Consider the following 20,019-nt stretch of genomic DNA (forward strand, 5'->3'; position numbering starts at 1 on the left):
ATTCATCAAAGTAATTACTATCTATGGTACTTAGAGCCTTATGAAATGTATTTCTTAAATAATAAGACTTGAAAGTCAACATTACTCCATGATCCATGGGTTTCAGAATAGATATTGTGTTAACAGGCATGAAAACAACATTAATCTCCTTGTATTATACATCTTCATCAGAGCTCTTGAATGACCAGGTACATTGTCAATGGGCAGTCATATTTTGAAAAAATCTTTCTTTCTGAGCAGTAGGTCTCAATAGTGGGCTTAAAATATTCAGTAAACCATGCTATAACAGATGTGCTGCCATCTACACTTTGTTATTCCATTTGCAGAACACAGGCAAAGTAAATTTAGCATAATTTTTAAGGGCCCTAGGACTTTTTGAAAGATATGATAGCACTGGCTTCAAGTTAAAATCACCAGCTGCATTAGTTCCTAACAAGAATTTCAGCCTGTTCTTTGAAGATTTGAAGCCAGGCATTGTTTTCTCCTTTTTAGCTATGAGAGTTCCAAATAGCATCTTCTTCTAATAAAAGGCTGTTTCATCTCCATTAAAAATCTATTCTTTAGTATATCCACCTTCATCAATTTTCTTAGGTAGATCTTCTAAATAACTTGCAGCTTCTACATTAGCACTTGCTGTTTCACCTTGCACTTTTATGTTCTAGAGATGGTTTCTTTCCTTAAACCTTATAAACCAACCTCTGCTAGCATCAAACTTTTCTTCTGCAGCTTCCTCACTTCTCTCAGCCATTATAGAACTAATGAGAGTTGGGGCTTTGCTTTGAATTACGTCGTGCCTTAAAGGAATGTTGTGGCTAGTTTGATCATCTATCCAGACCACTATAACTTTCTCCATATCAGCAATAAGCTTGTTCCACTTTCCTATCACTTGTGTGTTCACTGGAGCAGCACTTTTAATTTCCTTCAAGAACTTGACTCTTGCATTCACAACTTGGCTATATGGCACAAGAGGTCTAGCTTTCAGCCTATTTTAGCTTTTGATATGCCTTCCTCACTAAGCTTATTTCTAGCAGAGATCAATCCTGGAGAAACAAAGATATGTGACCTTTCGGACAGATAATTCAAAATATATGTTTTGAGGAAACTCAAAGAAAGTCAAGACGACACAGAGGAGGAATTCAGAAATCTCTCAGATAAATTTAATTAAGGAAATTGAAATAATTAAAAAGAAGCAGATGTTCTGGAGCTGAAAAATGCAATTGACACACTGAAGAATGCATCAGATTCTCTTAATAGCAGAAATGATCAAGCAGAAGAAAAAATTAGAGAGCTTGAAGACAGGCTGTTTGAAAATACAGTTAGAGGAGACAAAAGGACAAAGAATAAAAAAGAATGAAGCACACCTAAAACACCTAGAAAATAACCTTAAAAGGGCAAACCTAAAATGTATTGGCCTTAAAGAGGAGATACAGAAAGACATTGAGGTAGAAAGTTTATCCACAGGGATAATAACAGAGAACTTCCCAAACCTACAGAAGGATGTCAATATTCAAGTAGACGAAGGTTATAGAACACTAAGTAGATTTAACCCAGAGAAGACTACCTCAAGACATTTAATAATCAAACCAGCAAAAACCAAGGATTCTAATAGCAGCAAAATAAAAGAACAAATAATATACAAAGGAGTTCTAATACATCAGGGAGCAGACTTTTCAGTGGAAACCTTACAGGCCAGGAAAGAGTGCTGATGATATAACCTTATATCTAGAAAAACATGAAGACTTTCCCAAAAAAAAAAAAAAAAAAAAACTTCTTAGATTTGATAAATGAATTCAGTAAAGTTTCCAGATACAAAGTAGACATACAAAAATCAGTAGCATTTCCATACACCAACAATTAAGTAACCAAGAAAGAAATTGAGAAGACAATCCCATTTACAAGAGTTACCAAAAAAAGTGCCTAGGAATAAGTTTAACCAAGGACATAAAAGACCTCTACAAGGAAAAGTACAACACACTGATGAAAAAAAATTGAAGATGACACAAACAAATAGGAGGACATTCCATGCTTATGGATTGGAATAACTAATATTAAAATAACTATATTGCCCAAAGCAATCTATAGATTCAATGTGATCCCTATGAAAATACCAACATCATTGTTTACAGAAATAGAAAAAAAGCAATCCCAAAATCTTTATGGAACCAAAAAAGAGCCGAAATAGCCAAAGCAGTCCTGAGCAAAAAGAACAAAGCTAGAGGCATCACTGTTTCGTACTCTATATTACAAGGCTATAGTAACTAAAACAGCACAGCATTGGTATAAAAACAGACACATGGACAAATGGAACAGAATAGAGAATGCAGAAATAAGTCCACATATTTACTGTCAACTGGTTTTCTAAAAATATGCCAAGAACATACCTGGGAAAAAGACAACTTTTTCAACAAATAATGCTGGGAAAATTAGATATCCATATCCAAAAGAATGAAACTGGACCCCTATCTCTCATCGTATACAAAAATCAACTCAAGATGGATTAAAAACTTAAACATAAAACCCAAAACTATTAAAATACTAGAAGAAAACCTAGGGAAAACACTTCAGGACATTGGTTTAGGCTAAGACTTCAAAAGCACAGACAACAAAAACAAAAATGGACAAACAGGACTATATATATTAAACTAAAAAGTTTCTGCACAGCAAAGGAAACAAGCAACATAGAGAAGAGACAGTCTGTTGAATGGAAGAAAATATTTGTAAACTATTTCTCTGACAAGGAGCTAATATTCAAAATATACAAGGAACTAAAAAATTCAACAGTAAATAATAATGATAATCCTGTTAAAAAGTGGGTAAAAGCTGGGCATGGTAGCTTGTGCCTATAATCCTAGCTACTTGGGAGGCTGAGGCAGGAGAAGTGCTTGTGGCTAGGAGTTAAAAACCAGTATGCGCAACAGAGCAAGAACCTGTCTGTAAAGAAAAATACATTAAATTATCTAGGCATGGTGGTGTGCACCTGTAGTCCTAGCTACTCAAGAGGCTGAAGTAGGAAGATCACTTGAACCCAGGAGTTTGAGACTGCAGTGAGCTATGATTGTGCCATTGCACTCCAGCCTGGGCAACACAGCAAAATCCTGTCTCAAAAAAAGTGGAGAAAAGACATAAATAAACATTTCTCAAAAGAAGACACATAAATGGCCAACAGATATATGAAAAATTGTTCAACATCATTAATCAGAGAAATGCAAATCTAAACCACAACGAGATATCATGTTATCCCAATTACAATGGCTACTATTGAAAAAAAAATGGGCCGGGCGCAGTGGCTCACTCCTGTAATCCCAGCACTTTGGGAGGCCGAGGAGGGTGGATCACCTGAGGTCAGGAGTTCAAGACCAGCCTGGCCAACATGGCGAAACCCCATCTCTACTAAAAATACAAAAATTAGCTGGGCATGGTAGCATGTGCCTGTAATCCCAGCTACTTGAGAGGCTGAGGCAGGAGAATTGTTTGAACCCAGGAGACAGGGGTTGCAGTGAGCCGAGATTGCACCATTACACTCCAGCCTAGGCAACAAGAGTGAAACTCCGTCTCAGAAAAAAAAAAAAAAAATAGCAGGTGCTGGTGAAGGCATGGCGAAAAGGAACTCTTATACACTGTTGGTAGGAATGTAAATTAGTACAGCAAAGGGGTATGTTGTATGTTTACTGGACTATTCATAATAGCAAATACATAGAATCAACCTAAGTGTTATCAATGGGTGAATGGATAAAGAAAATGTGGTATATATACATAATGGGATATGATTTGGCCATAACAAAGAATGAAATCATGTCATTTGCAGCAACATGGATAGAACTAAAGATCATTGTGTTAAGTGAAATAAGCTAAACACAAAAAGATAAATTTTGCATGTTCTCACTCATATATGGGAGCTAAAACAGTTTACCTTATGGAAGTAGAAAATGGAATAACTAGTACCAGTAGTCATTCCACTATAGTTAGCAACAATGTATCATATATTTCAAAGTAGCTTGAAGACAGAACTTGAAATATTCCCAACACAAACAAATGACCAATACTCAAGATGATGGATACCCTAAATGCCCTGACTTGATCATTATACCTTCTATGCATGCAGCAAAATATCACATGTATCCCATCCATATGTAAAATATCATGTATCAATTTTTAAAAATAAAAACAAAATTACTATATGCTCTGGCAATTTCACTTCTGGATATATACTCAAAAGAATTGAAAGCAAGGTCTCAAAGAGATATCTGTACATCTGTGTTCATAGCAGCATGTTTTACAATAGTAACAACATGGAAGCAACCCAGGTGTCCATCAACAGCTAAATGGCTAAGCAAAATGTAGTATATACATATAGAGTGGAATAATATTCAGCCTTAAAAGGGAGGAAAAATCTAACATATGCTACAACATCAATGAATCTGAGGACATTATGCTAAGTGAAATAAGCCAGTCACAAAAAGATAAATACTGTGTAATTCCACCTACCTGAGACAATTAGTGTAGTCAAATTTTTAGAGACAGAAAGTAGAATGGTGATTGCCAAGAGCTGAGGCAGAGGGAGAATGGCGAGATGTTGTTTAATGAGTATAGAGTTTTACAAGATGTAAAGAGTTCTGGAGATTGATGATGGTGATGGCTGCTCAACATTATGAATGTAATTAATTCCATTGAACTGTACATGTGAAATGGTTAGGATCCTAAATTTTGTTATGTGTATTTAACACAATTTTTAAATTGAAAATAATAAATAAAATCACAACTGAAGATAGTAAGTTCTTATTTCAGTGCTTGAAAGTGGATTACTACTATCCTGAATCTATCCATTTCTCTCCAATTACAGTTCTATTGCCACCATTTTTGCCTAAGCCAGCCTTATTTCCCATCTGGACTACTGTAACAGCCTCCAACTTGGTGACCTGCAACCTCCTCTGTATTTCTATTTTCTTTTCACCTATCCAATTCCTATGTATTTTTTGAGCTTCAATGAAAATGTCAATACTCAAAAATAACCTTTCCTGACCACTCTTGTTGTAGATAAACTATGACCCATGTGGTAGGTAGAATAACGACCCCCGCCCCCCACCCAAAATGCTCTAATTCCTGGAAAGTGGCTCATGTTGCATTACATGGGAAAGAAGGAAATAAAATTGCAGATGAAAGCAAGGTGCTGACCAGCTGACCTTAAAATAGAGTATCCTGGACTACCCAGGTGGGTGCAATGTAATCACTCAGTTGTGGAAAAGGGAGCAGAAGAGGATAGAGTAAATATGAAAGTAACTCAGCCCACCATTGTTAACTCTGAAGATGAATGAAGAGAGTCCCAAGCCAAGGAATGCAGATGACCTCTAAAAGGCAGAATGAACAAGAAAACAGTTTTTCCCCTAGATCCTCCAGACACTTTGATTTTAGCCCAGTGAGCCCCATTTTGGGTTTCTAATGTCCAGAATTTTAAGATAATAAATGTATGTTCTTTTAAGCCATAAAGTTTGTGGCAGTTTGTTAGAGCAGCACTTGAAAACTAACACATCCCTTTAACATAAGTTATCATAGGACCACTTTGGGTGAACTTGTTCAAATTGTGACTTACACTAATTATTTGGTCAATATCTCTATGCTTACAAAGTGTATTTCCACTCTGTCCTGCTCATAACCGGCTTAGGACATTGCCTGGTATATAGTAGGCTCTCTACAAATATTTGTTGAGTGAATGAACTGTATTGTAGCAAAATATTCTGACCCTATACAACCAAAACAATTGCACTCCAAGAAATGTACAATCCAGCCCAAAAGCTGAAGTTCCTGTGGCTAAATGATGTGAACAGAAACACTTCAATTTATAAATATTAAGACAATGCAACAATAAGTGAGAAATATTTAGGAAAGGCAAATAAGATCCAATATACATATATGTCACCAAAGAATATAATCGAAGCAGAGGAATAGAACAAATACTATAAACTACAACTAAAAAAATTCTTAAAAAATATTGAAACTATATATTGAAAGAATACACTATGACATCTGAAGATGTCAACTAAAAACAACCTTAGGCATATATTAGTAATTATGAAATATTTTAATTCTATCCGCCTCCATGTCCTTTAGAAACATCATTCTTAGGGTGGAAGAAAAGAAATAAATACAAATATAAGAAAAACTGTGTGTGGAGGTGGAGCAAGATGGTGAAACAGAAAGTTCCACTGATTGTCCCCCTAACAAGGACAGTAATTTAACAGCTCTCTACACAGAAAAAAAAAAAAAACCTTCATAAGAACTAAAGATCAGGTGAGCCCCTCATAGTCGTGGTTTTAACTTTATATTGCTAAAAGAGGCACTAAAAAAAAATAGAAAAACAGTCTTGACTCACCAGTGCCACCCCTCCCACCCCCAGCCGTGGCGGCTTGGTGCAGAAAGTGTCTCTGGATGCTGAGGGAGGGAGAACACAGCAATTGTGAGGCATCAAACTCAGTGCTGTCTTGTTAGAGCAGAAAGGAAAACCAGACCAAACTCAGCTGACACCCATCCATGGAGGGAGCATTTAAATGAGCCCAAAAACAGTGGGAAATCACTGATCCTAGCAATCCAAACTGGAGTTCTTGCAAACCTGGCCACTGCAGGCTAAACTGCTCTGGGTCTCTAAGTTAACTTGAAAGGTAGTCTAGGCCATAAGGACTGCAACTCTTAGGTGAGTCCTAGTGCTAAACTGGGCTCAGAGACAGTATACTGGTTTGTGTGTGTTGGTAGGGGGTGGGGGTGGGTAAGGGGATACAATCTATTAAGACACCAGCTGGAATAGCTAAAGGAGTGCTCGCACCACCCCTCACCTAACCCCAGGCTGCACAACTATAGTCTTCAAAAGAGACCCCTTCCTTCCACTTGAGGAGAGGAGAGGGAAGAGTGGGGAGGACTTTATCTTGCATCTTGGATACCAGCTCAGCCACCACAGGATAGGTCACTAATCAGACCTGTGAGGCCCTCATTCCAGGGCCTAGCTCCTAAATGACATTTCTAGACCCATACTGGGCCAGAAGGGAACCTGCTGCCTTGAAGGGAGGGACCCAGTTCTGGCAGCATTCATCACCTGCTGAATAAACTGAAGAACCTATGGGCCCTGAATAACCAGCAACGATATCCAGGTACTACGTCAAGGGCCTTGGGTGACCCTCTGAGATGTGCTGGCTTCAGGTGAGACTCAGCACATAACCAGCTGTGGTGGCTATGGGATGAAACTCTTTCTGCTTGAGAAAAGCAGAGAGAAAAATAAAGGGGGCTTTGTCTTGCACTTTACATACCAGCATGGCCATAGGTGGGTAGAGAACCAAGTGAGCCCTTGAGATTCCCAATTCCAGGACTTGCATCTTGGATGGCATCTCTGGACCTGCCCTGAGCCAGAGAGGAGCCCACTGCCCTGAAGGGTGAGGCCAGCCAGGCAACATTCACCACAAGCTGACTTAAGAGCCCTTAAAGAGAACATCAGCAATAGTCTGGCAGTACTCCCCAGGGCCTATGATGGCAGTGGCTACAGGCAGTGTCTTTGGAAAGGGAAGGGAAGGGTGGGAAGAGCTGTGCTTCATGATTTGAATGCCAGCTCAGCCACAGTACAATAAAACGCCAGGTAAACTAGGGTTTTTTCTCTAGTCCCTAACTCCTAGATAGCACCTCTGGACCTGCTTCAGGCCTGGAGGAACACACCACCATGAAGGGAGGGGCACAGTGTGGCTGGCTTTGGGCCTTCAGGGCCTTCAGTAAACATAGGCAGTAGCTAGGGAGTAGTTACAGCAGGCCTTGGACAAGATCCATGCTGTGCTGGCTTCAGGTCTGATCCAGCACAGTCATAGTGATGGTAGCCAAAGGGGTGCGCGTATCACTCAATCCCCAGCTGTAGGTGACTCAGCACAGAGAGAGACTCTGTACGTTTGGGACAAAGCAAAGGAAGGGAACAAGGGTCTCTCCCTGGTAATCCAGAGAATTCTGCCAGATCTTGTTGAAGCCCATCAAGGTGTTACCCCTATGAATCTGAAAGAACCATAGTGTTACTGGGCTTGGGGTGCCCCCTAAAGCAGATATAGCTAGATTACAATACCCAAGACTTCAAATATCTAGAAAGCCTTCCCAAGAAGGACAGGTACAAAAAAGCCCAGACAGTGAAGGCTACATAAATACCTAACTCTTCAATGCCCAGATACCAACAAACATCTACTAACATCAACACCATCCAGGACAACATGACCTCACCAAATTAATTAAATGAGCCACCAGGGACCAATCCTGGAAAAACAGGCATTATCTGTACTTTCAGAGAGAATTCAAAATAGCTTTATTTAGGAAACTGAAAGAAATTGAAGACAACACAGAGAAGAAATTCAGAATTATATCAGATAAATTTAACAAAGACAATGAAATAAGTAAAAAGAATAAAGCAGAAATTCTGGAGCTGGGAAATGTAATTAACATATTAAAGAATACATCAGAGTCTCTTAAAAGCAGAATTGATCAAGCAGAAGAAAGATTTAGTGAGCTTGAAGACAGGGTATCTGAAAATACAATCAGAGTAAACAAAAGAAAAAACATTAGGATTTTTCTACACCTACAGGATCTAGAAAATAGCTTCAAAAAGGCAAATCTAAGAGTTATTGGCCTTAAAGTGGTGGTAGAGAAAGAAACAGAGGTAGAAAATTTTTTTAAAGGGATAATAACAGAGGATTTCCCAAACCTAGGGAAACAAATCAATATCCAAGTACAAGAAGGTTACAGAACACTAAGTAGATTTAACCCAAAGAAGACTACCTCAAAGCATTTAATAATCAAACTATCAAAAAACAAGGATAAAGAAGGGATCCTAAAAGCAGCAAGAGAAAGAAAACAAATAATGTACAATGGAGCTCCAATACATCTGACAGCAGACTTTTCAGTAGAAATCTTGCGGGCCAGGAGAGAGTGGCATGACATCTTTAAAGTGCTGAAGAAAACACTTTTACCCTAAAATAGTATATTTGGTGAAAATATCCTTCACACATGAAAGAGAAATAAAAACTTTCCCAGAAAAACTAAAGCTGAGGGATTTCATCAACCCCAGACCTGTCCTACAAGAAATGCTAAAGGGAGTGCATCAATCAGCAAGAAAGAATGTTAATGAGTTATAGGCAATCACCTGAAGGTACAAAGTTCATGGGTAACAGTAGTACACAGAAAAACACAGAATATTGTAACACTGTACCTGTACAGGTGTATAAACTACTCTTATCCTAGGTAGAAAGACTAAATGATGAATGAATAAAAAATAATAACTACAACTTTTTAAGATATAAACAGTACAATAAGATATAAATACAAACAACAAAATGTTAAAGAGCATAAGACAAAGTTAAGGCATAGAGTTTTATTAGTTTTCTTTCTGCTTGTTTGTTTATGCAAACAGTGTTGTTATCAAGTTAAAATAATGGGTTATAAACATTTGCAAGCCTCAAGATAACCTCAAATCAAATAACATACAATGGATACACAAAAAATAAAAAGCAAGAAACCAAATCATATCACCAAAGAAAAGTACCTTCACTAAAGAATGAAAGGAAAAAAGAAAGAAGGAAGAGAAGACCACAAAACAACCAGAAAGCAAATAACAAAATGGCAGGAGTAAGTCCTTACTTATCAGTAATAACATTGAATGTAAATGGACTAAACTCTCCAATCAAAACAATAAACATACTTCACCTATAAAATCACACAGAGACTGAAAATAAAGAGATGGAAAAAGACAGTACATGTCAAGGGAAAACAAAAGAGCAGGAGTCACTATACTTATATCTGACAAAATAGATTTCAAGACAAAAACTATAAAAAGAGACAAAAAAGGTCATTATATAATGATAAAGGGGTCAATCCAGCTATAGAATGTGATAATTTTAAATATATATGTACCCAGCACTGGAGCACCCAAATATATAAAACAAATATTATTAGAGCTAAAGAGAGAGATAAGCCCCAACACAATAATAGCCAGAGACTTTAACACCCCACTTTCAGCATTGGATAGATCCTCCAGACAGAAAATCAACAAAGAAACATCGGGCTTAAATCTGTACTATAGAGCAAATGGATCTAATAGATATTTACAAAACATTTCATCCAACAGCTGCAGAATACACATTCTTTCCCTCAGCACATGGATTATTATAAAGGATAGATTATATTTTAGGTCACAAAACAAGTCTTAAAACATTCAGAAAATTGAAATAATATCAAGCATCTTCTCTGACCACAATGAAATAAAACTAGAAATTAATAACGTGCAGAATTTTGGAAACTATACAAATACACAGAAATTAACAATATGCTCCTGAATTACAGTGGATCAATGAAGAAATTAAGAATAAAATTGAAAAATTTATTGAAGCAAATGATAATGGAAACACCATGTACCAAAACCTATTGGATACAGGGAAAACATACCAAGAGGGAAGCTTGTAGCTATAAGTGCCTCCATTTAAAAAGAGGGTAAAGTTCAAATAAACAATCTAATGATGCATCTTAAACAACCAGAAAAGCAAGAGGAAAGCAACCACAAAATTAGTAGAATAAAGGAAATAATAAAGATCCGAGCAGAAATAAACGAAATTGGAATGATGAAAACAACACAAAAGATCAATGAAATAAAAAATAGTTTTTTTGAAAAGTTAAACACAATTGAAAAATCTTCAGCCATACTTAGAAGAAAAGATTGAAGATACAAATAACATCAGAAATGAAAAAGGAAACATTACCACTGATACTGCAGAAACTCAAAGTATCATTAGTGGCTACCATGAGCAACTATGTGCCAATAAATTGGAAAATCTAGAAGAAATGAACAAATTCCTAGACACATACAACCTACCAAGACTGAACAATGAAGAAACCCAAAACCTGAACAGATCAACATCAAATAATGAGATTGATGCCATAATAAAAAATCTTTCAGTAAAGAAAAGTCCAAGACTTGATGGCTTCACTGCTGAATTCTACCAAACATTTACAGAAGAACTAATACCAATCCTATTCAAACTATTCAAAAAAATAGAGGAGGGAATAGTTTTAAACTCATTCCATAAGGCCAGTATTACCTTGATACCAAAACCAGACAAAGACACGTCAAAAAAAGAAAACTACAGGCCAATATATCTGAAGAATATTGATACAAACATCCTCAACAAAATACTAGCAAACTTAATACATTAGAAAGACCATCATCATGACGAAGTGGGATCCATCCCTGGGATGGTTCAACATATACAAATCAATCAATGTGATACATCATATCAACAAAAGGAAGGATAAAAACCATATAATCATTTCAATTGATGCTGAAAAAGCATTTGATAAAATTCAACATCCCTTTATGAGAAGAACCCTCAAAAAATGAGTATAGAAGGAACATACCTCAACATAATAAAAGCCATATATGACAGGACAGGCCCGTGGGGAGTATCATATGGAATAGGGAAAAATTGAAAGCCTTTTTTCTAAGATCTGAAACACGACAAATATGCCCACTTTCACCAGTGTTATTCAACATAATACTGGAAGTCCTAGCTAGAGCAATCAGACAACAGAAAGATATAAAGGGCATCCAAACTGGAATGGAAGAAGTAAAATTATCCTTGTTTACAGATGATAGAATCCTATATTTGGAAAAACAAGACTCCAGAGAAAAACTATTAGAACATATAAACAAATTTGGTATAGCTGCAGGATACAAAATCAACATACAAAAATCAGTAGCATTACTATTTGCCAACAGTGAACAATCTTAAAAAGAAATAAAAAAGTAATCCCAAATACAATAGCCACAAATAAAATTAAATACCTAGGAATTAACCAAAGAAGTGAAAGATATCTACAATCAAAAGTATAAAACAATGATGAAAGAAATTGAAGAGGACACCAAAAATGGAAAAATATTCCATATTCATGGATTAGAATAATTTGTATTTTTAAAATGTCCATACTACCCAAAGCAATCTACAGATTCAGTGTAATCCCTATCAAAATACCAATGATATTCTTCAAAGTAATAGAAAAAAATCCTAAAATTTATATGGAACTGCAAAAGATCCAGAATAGCCAAAGCTATCCTTAAGCAAAAAGAACAAAACTGGAAGAATCACATTACCTGACTTCAAATTATACTACAGAGCTATAGTAACCAAAACAGCATGGCACTGGCTAAAAACAGACATATTGACCAATTGAATAGACTAGAGAACTCAGAAACAAATCCTTACACCTACAGTAAACTCATTCTCAGCAAAAGTGTTAAGAACATAAACTGCAGAAAAGACAGTCTTTTCAATAAATGGTGCTGGGAAAACTAGATATCCACATGCAGAAGAATGAAACTAGACCGCTATCTCTTGCCATATACAAAAATCAAATCAAAGTGGATTAAAGACTTAAACCTAAGACCTCAAACTATGAAAATACTACAAGAAAATATTGGGGAACCTCTTTAGGACATTGGCTTGGGCAAAAATCCTTGAGCAATACCCCACGAGCACAGGCAACCAAAGTAAAAAAGGACAAATGGAATCACATCAGGTTAAAAAGCTTCTGCACAGCAAGGGAAACAATAAAATTACAAGACAACCCACAGGATGGAGAAAATATTCACAAACTACCCATCTGACAAGAGATTAATAACCAGAATATATAAGGAGCTCAAACAACATTATAGGAAAAAATCTAATAATCCAATCAAGGGTCAAAAGATTTGAATAGACATTTCTCAAAGGAAGACTTACAAATGGCAAATAGGCACATGAAAAGGCATTGAACATCACTGATCATCAGAGAAATACAAACCAAAACTACAATGAGGTATCATCTCACCCCAGTTAAAATGGCTTTTATTCAAAAGTCAGACAATTACAAATGCTGACGAGGATGTATAGCAAAGGGAAGCTTCATACACTGTTAGTGGGAATGTAACTTAGTACAACCACTATGGAAAAGAGTTGGGAGGTCCTCAAAAAACTAAAAATTGAGCTACCATATGATTCAGCAATCTCACTGCTGGGTATATACCGAAAAGAAACAAAATCAGTATATCAAAAAGATATCTGCACTCTCATGTTTGCTACAGCACTGTTCACAATAGCTAAGATTTGAAAGCAACCTAAGTGTCCATCAGCAAATGAATGGAAAAGAAAATGTAACACATATACACAATGGAGTACTATTCAGCCTTAAAAAAAATTAGATCCTGTCATTTGCAACAACATGGATGGAACTGGAAATCATTATGTTAAGTGAAATAAGCCAGACACAGAAAAACAAACATTGCATGTTCTCACTTATTTGTGGGATCTAAAAATCAAAACAATTGAACTCATGGACATAGAGCGCAGAGGGATGGTTACCAGAGGCTGGGAAGGGTAATGGGAGGCAGGGGGAAGGAGGGAAGTGGGGATGGTAAATGCATACAAAAAGAAAAAATGAATAAGACCTACTATTTGATACTACAACAGGGTGAATATAGTCAATGATAACTTAATTGCACATTCTTAAATAACTAAAAGAGTGTAATTGGATTATTTGTAACACAAAGCATAAATGTTTGAGGGGATGGATGCCCCCATTGTCTATGATGTGCTTATTTCACATTGCATGCCTATATCGAAACATTTTATGTATCCCATAAATATACATACCTACTATGTACTCACAAAAATTTAAAATAAAAGAAAAACAGTAAGAAAAAGCCTTTTAGTTCTGAATTTGAATTGAAATTATCAGTATAAACTCATGAGGCATTTAAATGTTAAAGGTAGGTACACACACATACATTTCCTAGATCAGTCCCCTAAAAAGGTCTAGAAACTACCACCAATCCAGAATCAATGAGCACCCTGGGGCCCAGACTGGTGTCACCATATAATTTCCCTTTAAAATAAACCATAACCTTTTAAGGAAATGGCTAATTTCAGGCCACGGACAATAAATGTACAAGACTGACGTGGAATATCTTTGCATACCAGATAGCAAGAAAATTGTCAAAGACTATCAGTGATATCAAAAACAAAACAAAACTCAGGAGACAACTTAAAAATGGAATCCAACGGTTCCAAGATAGGAAATTTTGAGCTTTAATAATGCTAATATTGCAGTGGATTGAAATCCATAAATTATGCTTAAATCCATCCATGAGTTCATAATAATATTTATGAATAAAAATAGACATTTTATCATCATCTGGGAATGACAAGAAATTGATTCATTAACTTGAAAACTGAACAAATAAGGGGAAAAGACCAAGAATTTATCCTGTTTTCTCTATGTGAACTGTACCAATGGGTAACCAAATACTAGATGAGAGGAAGTATATTTTTATAAAATTATTACCGCTAATAAATATAAGCAAATTGAAAAAATTAGAATACAACCCTGTATAATGAATTAAGAGATCCAGGTATGAGCATCAATAGCTGTTAACAATAATAGCCAAAAAGAGCAAAAACCAGATTATCATGTCTCCTGATAAAAGAACATAATACTACCTATAACACTGACAAAAGATTAAACCCCAATATCAACCAGTCTCTTGATCCAAATTCCAATTTGCAGGAAATACAAAGGATAGGGTGTCACATAGACCTGTTTCATAAGTATGTAATCAAAAACTCTGCCTATGGGAAATTCTCCAAGGCCAGTTATTTGAAAGATGGGAGAGAGAGATAGGGAGGGGGGGAGAGAGAGAGGAAGGGGGAGACAGAGAGGGAGAGAGAGGAGAGGGTGAAAGAGAGAGGGAGAGGGGGAGAGAGAGAGAGGAAAAGAAGGAGAAGAAGAAGGAAGAGGAGGAGAAAGAAGAAGGAGAAAGAAGGAGGAGGAGAGGAGGAGGAGAAGAAGGAGGAGGAGAAAGAGGAGGACCAGGAGGGGGAGGAGGAGGAGAAAAAAGGGAGGAGGGGGAGGAGGAGGGGAGGGAGGAGGAGGAGGGGAGGGAGGAGGAAATTTTTTTGATTGATTCAAAAAATCAGAGGAGAAAGAGAAGGAAAGAAGAAGGAAAAAGAAGACAAAGAAGAAGGAGAAAGAGAAAAAGAGGAGAAGAAAAAGGAGAAGAAGGAGAAGGAAAAGAGATAAATTACAAAATTTTAATCACAGATTAAAAGTGACATAAAAGGCATATCAATTTTTTTTTTTTTTTTTGAGACAGAGTCTCGCTCTTTCGCCCAGGCTGGAGCAATGGGCAAGACTAAACTATAGTGTTTAAGGAAGCACACTTGTGTAATAAACCATAAAGATTTCAAAAGAAGTGATGGCTGCAGAAGCCAGGATAATTACTTTTGGAAGAAGGATGAGATTGTGGTGAGGAGAAGGTACTGGGGTTTCTGCAAATGTTCCAATTTTTTTTTGTCCCAGATGGTGCTTACAATAATCTTCACCTTATGAGAATTTGCTAATTATATATTTTGGTGTGGTTTCTTATACCTGCATTTTATTTTACAATAAAAAGATTTAAAAATACTAATGCTATTTTTAAGAACACAGATAACAGAGAAATAGAGAAGCAACTTTTTAATCCCTGAATGGGTTATGCAGGTATCTTGCAAGACATCAGTTATGACCAAAAGCTAGTAAGAAAACTACTTAAAGAAAAATAAAAAGTTTTCTGCCTAGGCCCATGACATTATTCTGGAATAAATACCTCAGACTTTGGGAAATATATTGTTGCATACATTTATGTCTAATATCTTGCACTGATCAAAGAATGGGTAGATATATGGGAAGAATAACCCAGCAGGTAGAATGTGAGATTTTTCCAAATAATCATGGTCATTTCGCCTGGTAGGTGAAGGAAAGCTCCCTCGTGCAAAGGAAGAAGAGGCAGGCTTCCCATCTGAAAAAGCTAAAAAAAAAAAAAAAAAAAAAAGGACAAAATAAACCTAAGGCAAGCAGAAGGAAAGAAATAATAATGATAAGAGCAGAAATTAGTTAAGCCAATGAAAAAATAAGGATAATCAATGAAACGAAGAGCTGGTTCTTAGAAAAGATCCAAAAAATTGACACACGAATTTTTCAAGACTGATAAAAGTTACCAGTACCAATGATTAAACAGGGGATATGACTTACAGATTTTGCAGACATCAAAACGACAATAAGAAAATACTATGAACAACCCCACACACATCAATGTGATAATTTACAAAAAGGGACTAATTCCTTAAAACCACAAGATACAAAATTCACCCAATATAAAATAGATAATTTGAATAGCCCTATAACTATTAAGACAGTTGCATTCATGATTTTAATACTCCCAAAAAGAAATCTCCAGGTCCAAATGGTTTCACTGGAGAATTCCACCAAATATTTGAAGAAAACTAACGTAAATTCTATGCAATATCTTTCATAATATATGAGAGGAGGGTACAGTTCTACACTCATTTTGTAAAGCTAATACTACCCTGATACCAAAACCAAACTAAAACAGCAGAAGAGCAAACAAAGAAATTACAGACCAATATCCTCAAAAATATAGATACAGAAATTCTTAACAAAATATTACCAAATAGAATTCAACAATATGTAAAAACAATTATACATTATAACAAAGTGTGGTTTATTTCAGGGATGCAAGGCTGGTTCAATATTCAATCAGAGTAGTCTACCACATTAACAAGCTAAAGAAAAATGGCACATTATTATATCGATCAATGCAGAAAAAGCATTTGAGAAAATCCATTTATGACAAAACCTGTGAGAAAAATAGGAATAGAGGAGAACTTCCTCAACTTTATCCACAAAGAGCATCTACTAAAAAGCATATAGTCTATATTACATTTGATAGTGAGAGACTGAATGCTTTCCCTCTAAAATCAGGAGCAAGGCAAGGATGTTCATTCTCACCACTCTTATTCAACATAGTACTGAAAGTTCTAGACAGTGCAATAAGGCAAGAAAACAAAATAAAAGGCATACATATTGGAAAGGAAGAAATAAAACTAGCCCTATTTGCACATGATGTGATTGTCTACAGAGAAAATCTCAAGAAATTTACAAAACCTCCCAGAACTAACACATGATCTCAGAAAGCTCACAGGATACGAGACAAACATACAAAAAAAAAAAATTGTATGTCTATAATAAATAGTAATAAACATGTGAACACTATAATTAAAGTACAATACCACTTAATTGATCAAAAATGAAATATTTAGGAATAAATCTAACAAAATATGTATAGGACTATATGTTGAAAACTTCAAAACTCTGATAAAATAAACCAAAGAAAATCTAAATAAGTGGAGCAATATACCATGTTTGTCTATAGGAAAACTCAACAAATTAATATATAGGTTGAACAGAGTTCTTATCAAACCCCTAGCAAGATTTTTTGTACGTATAGAAAACAGCTTTCTAAAATTTACATGGAAAGGCAAAGAAATAGAACAGCTAAAAGAATTTTCTAAAAAAAAAAGAGCAAAGTGGGAAGAATCAATATAACCAATTTCAAGACTTTTATTATATAGCTATAGTAATCAAATTGAATGAACCTGCCTCACTGTTATTCTGATCTTTCCTATTTCAAGAAATGGCAACCATTTCTGATTAAAGTGACTTCTCACTATTACATGTATTTCTAATAGACATTAATAGCACATTACACATATTAGATCCATTAAGTGAAACACACGTCAGCAAATCTGTGTGCTGCATGCCTCGAATGGAGCAGACATGATAGCATACTTGATTAAAATACTGGGTAAAAGTGCTTGTATCCAAGAAATCTCTAGTACAGATTTCATTTAGTTTATGTATATATAAATTATATTAACTGCTTTGGTTTCTAAGTGTTTACGTGTGATGCTACAGTGATTTTCAGCAACGTGTACCTCTACTACATTTTTCATGCCACCACAGACTAGATATGTCTTCAAAACATAAATTTAACAGCAGAATTTTATCTAATCTTCTGGCTGCTATCTATAAACCAAACACTTCAATAATGTTTTCTACATTCAAACAAAACTACTACAGTTTTTGCATTGGAAATCTTAAAGACAAAACTAGGCTTTAATTGCAATCTCGCTGATCCTGATTATTTGAAAAGCATACAAAAGTTTACTTATAGTAAATGCTTAAATCTTACATTTATTTGCATTTGTTTTAAGGCCAGAGATTTATTGAAACAATATCAAAAAAACATTTTTAAACTTTAGTAAATACAGTATCTCATTTTATAAAGCAAAATACTCAAAATTTGTGCCAGTTTTCGTGTGGTTTGTAAAATCTGGTGTACAGTATGCTTGGTGAGTAAAGCCAAATCATTGGGACAGAAAATACAGTCCCAGCTAATACATCACTTTACCATCTAGCACTGATCAAACACATAGGAGGAGGCAGGAAAACCGTGCTAGGCATGTTTTACGTTTTAAGGTAGCAAATACATTGAAACATTCTCTTAAAGTTAGCTATCTTTCTCTGAAATAAACAAATTCTTATTGTAAAAAAACAAAAATAGGAAATTTCTTGAAAATGACATGAAAACAAATTGCAAGAGAGGTCTATCTGTGATGATTTTCTGTTTCCTGAATAGGGAAAAGTGGAACATATTCCTACTGTCACAATCCCTTTTAGCTATGTGACTTCAGTCACACAGATATTTAAAAAGCAGAATTTGAAACAGTTAAGCCTTACAACATGAGCCTAAGCCCAGGGCATTCTTACTTCCTGATTTTTTTCATGCCAGGACATTATTTGAAATACATTGTTTGACCTAGTTATAGACATTCTGATGGGCAGCACTAGGAGGTTGTCAAGTTTATTAATTCTTTCTCCCTTTTTTCCTAAGATATTTTATGTTTACTTCCTTCTGGTTTCCAAAAGTCAAGTTTTTGCAAGAGACTACAATTTCCTCTGTTAATTGTGTGTGTGTGTGTGTGTGTGGGGGGGGGGGGGGGGGGCTGTGTATATATATATATATATATATATATATATATATATATTTTTTTTTTTTTTTTTTTTGAGGCAGAGTCTCGCTCTGTCGCCAGGCTGGAGTGCAGTGGCGCAATCTCGGCTCACTGCAACCTCCGCCTCCTGGGTTCAAGCGATTCTCCTGCCTCAGCCTCCCTAGTAGCTGGGATTACAAGCATGCACCACCATGCCCAGCTAATTTTTTGTTTTTAGTAGAGATGGGGTTTCACCATGTTGGCCAGGATGGTCTCGATCTCTTGACCTCATGATCCACCTGCCTCTGCCTCCCAAAGAGCCGGGATTACAGGCGTGAGCCACCGCACCAGGCCAATTCTGTATATTTTTAACTAAACTCACACACTTAACGTATCAAGTAACTTGTAACACTGATCAGCATGTTATGAAGTCACTAGATGTGTATTGAAACCTCTTTCCAACATGAGTTGTCATCTTGTAATAATCAGATAATTAAACACAATACATAATCTAATTATCGCACTCATTTTATAAATTCATCTAGCCTAAACTTTGGCTATGAATCACTCTACTTGTCAAGACACACTGATTAAAGTAAAAAGGATATCGTATGTGACAAGGAATGTGTCAAAATATAAAATATTCACTGTTTTATATTATCAGGTATGATTCTTCACCAAAATCTGCAAGGCCTGCTTGAATTTAATTCCCTTGAGGGCAAGACCTTTATCTCATTCACCACTCTATCCCCAGCACCTAAAACAGTCTGGCACATATCAAGGGTTCATTACATATGCACTAGTTAAATGACTTACTAGTGAATTCATAAATAAATGAAATCCATAATAATTGATAACTATCGATAATGCCTCATGTAAATACTTAAAACTTTAATGCATAGAGAGACAGCATAAAATAGCTGTGAGTGTTAAAATTTTTTTAAATACCCACAGTGAGTGAAAATGTAGAAAAATGAAAGAGGAGCTATCATGTGCTGCTGGTGAAAATGTAAATTGATAAATTTGTGGAGGATAATTTACAATATATGCTATAAGTTTTACATCCAAAAACTCTATGCTTACAAATTTATCTTAAGAA

This window comes from Symphalangus syndactylus, chromosome 12 (genome assembly GCF_028878055.3).
Source record: "Symphalangus syndactylus isolate Jambi chromosome 12, NHGRI_mSymSyn1-v2.1_pri, whole genome shotgun sequence".
Lineage (NCBI taxonomy): Eukaryota > Metazoa > Chordata > Mammalia > Primates > Hylobatidae > Symphalangus > Symphalangus syndactylus.